Here is a 4,238-nt window from a genome sequence, read left to right on the forward strand (position 1 = left end):
AAGACAAAAGGGAAACAAAAATAAACAACTAAATCTGAGGAAATTAAGTTATCACACTAGCATATCTGGTTTAAAAAAAAAAATCTAACAATATACTTCTAGAATCAGTCTATCCTTACCAAAAAATCTTATTTGATCGTCACAAGAAATTTAGTCCCTGTATTTTATACACCTGTTGGAGTTCTGACTTTTATATCTATATTAACAGTTATTTTTATTTTTGTTATGTCTAAATATTTATGCACAATCATTGGATTATAAAGTGTTCAGAACTATAAACAGTGTAATTTCATATTCATCACAAAATCTAGCTAAGCGCTTTGTACATAGTAGGTATTCAATATGTTTTTATGATGGAAAATTTTATTTTGCAAAATTCAAACAAGAGTCACATCACTGTTATTATAAGCAGCAGCATCTTTCTACTAAAATAAGTTGGTAAGTTAATTTTCTGTGACTCTAAATGGTTTTGCATAGTTCTTCAAAAACAATCAAGAAAATGGCAGAAAGGGTAGAAACTTTTAGTGGACTGTTTTCTGTTATCAAATGATCTTCTTTAAAAATGTGACTTGAAAATATGAGTAAATTATGATTTTTGAGTACTGCACAATATATTTTTAAAAGATGCTGACATCTAAAAATTTCCAAACCATTTATAAACTATAAGAGCAAATTTTTATGTGAAACTGTCCACGATATCAAGTAATTATAATCTGAACAGTAACGTAAAAGATGTATCCTGTAAGAAGAAGACATCTTCTTTGTCTAAAAGGGTCTTTGTCTCCAGAAGAGGAGTCAGGTTTGTTCTTGCTCAATGGCATCTTCATTTTGTCTCCCGATCTAGAGATTTCAGGCTGTGCACCTGGCCTCTCATAACAAGTCCGGGAGTGAATGGATATTAGAAACAGCAGCCCCTTAACACTGAAGAAGTGAGAGAAATGGAACATATTGCTCTTCCTCGTACAAAAACACTTAGAGTTGCGAAGACTATAAAACTTAACTAAATTCTTCAGAATTAGAAAAAAATCTGTCAACTGACCTTAGATGTCTTCTTGGCAAACTGTTTTGCCTTATTTACACAGGAGGAATTTGAGTTCTAGTTAACGTGGCTTAGTAAGTTTAATATTGATAAGGGGCAGGCAGAAAGAACTATGACTGGCATAGACCTCAGTCTCTTGACTGCTGATTCAGAGCATCTGTGTTAAATGAGGCCCGTGGAACACTACACTGTCAATCATAATTACCATGCGCCGGAAAAAAAAAAAAATCACCGTGTTAAGTAGTTTACCTAGATTATTTCACTGGATTTTAAAACAACCTTTGACTTGTAGACAGATATACCATTTATACATGAGAACATCTGTTCCAGGAAATTTTAGTTAAAACATTCCAAGGTCACATAGCTATCAAGTGGGAGAGCTGAGTTACAGGCACAAAAAAAGTCAATAACTTCCGTATTAAAAGTTTAGAATTTAAATATCCCCGAACTTAGGATTTTAAATATTACTTAATTCGCAAATTTCTACTACCTATACAAATAGTGAAAGAAATCCTAAAAACTCATTATTTTGTGATAGCTCTGCATTGCACACGTAACGTTATCAGTCCTCTGAGGTCTGTGGGAACGGAGTGTTGTGCTGAGTCAATTCTGTGGGAATACCATTTCTAAATTGGTCCATGCTGTAGCTGAGTGATTACAAGCGAGCAAGCCAGAGAAGGCTCCTCATCAAAAGGACCGAACAAGGTTCTAGCACATGGAAGCATTCCCGAGCTCAAGTTATTCTGAGAGGGGAACACATGATTTATAAATACTGTCAAATAAAATACTCATTTCCAAACGCTAGTAATATAACACAGTATATCACACAGTAGAAACAAAGTGCCCTTCAGCCCCCTTACGATCACATTCCGATGTAATGAGCACACTTTGCAGTCAGACCAATTTAAGTTCAAATCTGAGGGCACCATTTATGATCCCCGTGGTTGGAAGCGAGTGACTCGACCTCTCCTGATCCTCCTTTTACTTATCTATAAAATGCAAATAACGGTATCTTCTATGTAGGGTCGATGTACGATTCAAATTAGATAATATCTGTTGGTAAGCTCTGCGAGGGGCCTTATCTGAGGGGCACCCAGGGGAGGGGCGTGGGAGGTGGGAGGGTGTCTATCTTAATGGCCGTCGGGGGAGTCATAACGGGAACTTGGTTCTAAACCCCAATGCATAACCTTAATTGCTTCAAGGTAAGGATAAAGCAGAAAGTGTGTTTTGATAAGCATGAGTCAAACAATATTTTAAAAACCAAGTTTCCAAGAGGTGGTTCGTATTCATTTTTTCCTTTTTTAAAATTGGAATATCGTCGTAAACGAAAGCAGCCATTAGCTTAGGTTGGGGGTACTGGACTCTGCTATAAATTCTCCTCATAGTACTTGTTGGAACCAAGTCAGTGTCTGATCAGGGCCACTCTGTGAGACTGACATTACGCGAAACATTTTTCATATTTCATCTCATTTGATTTTTAAAATTATATTAGATAATATTCCCATCGTAATGAGAAAATTGAGGGTAAAAGATGATAAAAATTCCTCCTTCCGACACACACACATGCAGGTGATGGAGCTGGGATTCAGGTCTATTTTCTTTTAAAGCCCTGCCCTTCGTGGTATCTTCTATACATATACAATGTTTTTTCTTAATCTTCTACTCAGACATAAAAATTTATAAAACAGTTTTAGACATCTTTATTTAAAATATTTATTCATTTTATATTTCACTAAATAATAAGCAGAGACCCAAATGCAACATGTTCTCAACTATCAAGCACTAAAATTCCAAACAGACTTGTGTGGGAGGAGTCAGAAACTTGCAACAGCTTTTCCCCAGAAGAAAATGTCACAGCTCACGATCAAGATCTCTGGCCAGTCCCTGGGAGCTGATAATGTAGCTGGGCGAACACGGCCACGGAACCGAACAACCACTCAGATGCTTGTTTAGATGGAAAGTATTTTTTCATCTATGGCCATACCACCCTACACACGCCCAATTCCATCCGATCTCGGAAGCTAAGCAGGGTTGGGCCTGGTTAGTACTTGGATGGGAGACCACCTAGGAAGACCGGGTGCTGTTGGTGTAAAAAGAAGAGTAATTTTTCATATTCCAACTGCAAAATCTGGGGACATGGCTTTCTACCTCAGCCCTAGGTTGGGACCTATCTCCACCCCCACCCCATGTGTGGGAGGGAAGAGAGGCCCAGGCTTCTTGCTCATAGTCACCTTCTTAGCCTGATGGGGGTTTCTCAAATGTTCCCATCAGAAACCCTGATTATGAACGTATGACCATATCCCGGGGGAAGAGAACTAATGATTTCAAATAAGAACACCTGTCCCTGCGGCAGGGGCCCGTCCCCCCTCATGGAGCAAGCTCACATGCAGGGGAGACGTCCACAAGGACGGGGCCGCACAGGGTCATTCTGCCCATTTTAGGAGCTCCTATTTTGTGATTGCCGAAAGTTTGGGTCAAGTAAAGCAGTTTTATTATAGGTAACTGAATTTTGTTATTTTCCACTGAAAGAACATATTGAGGCAATTGAATAGATACATAAAATAGCTGAGAAACAACTCGAAATGAAAAAAGAAATTACCCTGAAGACGAGAGGAAACAGCCTTCTTGGTTGCCAAATAGTTTTAAGTGTTATGGAATAAAGGACATCAAAAGCATCTCCGATATAATGAACAGCTGCTCGCCGAAATCAAACTTCGTATGTACACAAAAAGCATTTGCCATGGTCCTTGTGGGTAGAATAATAGTTAAAATGATTCTAATAATTGGAATGAAGTAGGCTGTACAGTTCCCAACTGCCACAATAGAAACATTTTGGAAAATTGGATCGCTCGCACAAGCTAAAACATGTAGCAATCTGTTTTTTATAGAAGTTGCATTTATAAGCTTGGTGAACAACTGAAAGCAAAGTCCTAGCCTAGACCTGTCTTCTAGGTTTTGCACATCCAAACTAACCTATTGAAAACTCATCTGTTTAAATCGTTCACTTAACTTGTAAGAGGCTTCATTAAAGAAGATGCCATAAGGTTTACATTACTGGAGAGACTATGTAATTCATGACCCTGTGGCCACATTTCCAAATATGGTTAAGGGGAGATAGAGCCTACCAACACAATGTAATACCCACAAGGGCATAATAACAAATAGCCCATCACAGAATTCCACAGAATTCCAGTTAATC

At 38.1% G+C, this 4,238-nt stretch overlaps 1 non-coding gene across 1 annotated transcript; it reads left to right on the plus strand.

Moving 5' to 3' along the window:
• Positions 1–3,009: 3,009 nt before the first annotated feature.
• LOC118613492 lies at positions 3,010–3,128 on the plus strand. Its single transcript, XR_004955501.1, has one exon. It is a non-coding gene; the product is annotated as a 5S ribosomal RNA (ribosomal RNA).
• Positions 3,129–4,238: the final 1,110 nt, after the last annotated feature.

This window comes from Rousettus aegyptiacus, unplaced genomic scaffold (assembly GCF_014176215.1).
Source record: "Rousettus aegyptiacus isolate mRouAeg1 unplaced genomic scaffold, mRouAeg1.p scaffold_m13_p_18, whole genome shotgun sequence".
NCBI classification, from domain to species: domain Eukaryota; kingdom Metazoa; phylum Chordata; class Mammalia; order Chiroptera; family Pteropodidae; genus Rousettus; species Rousettus aegyptiacus.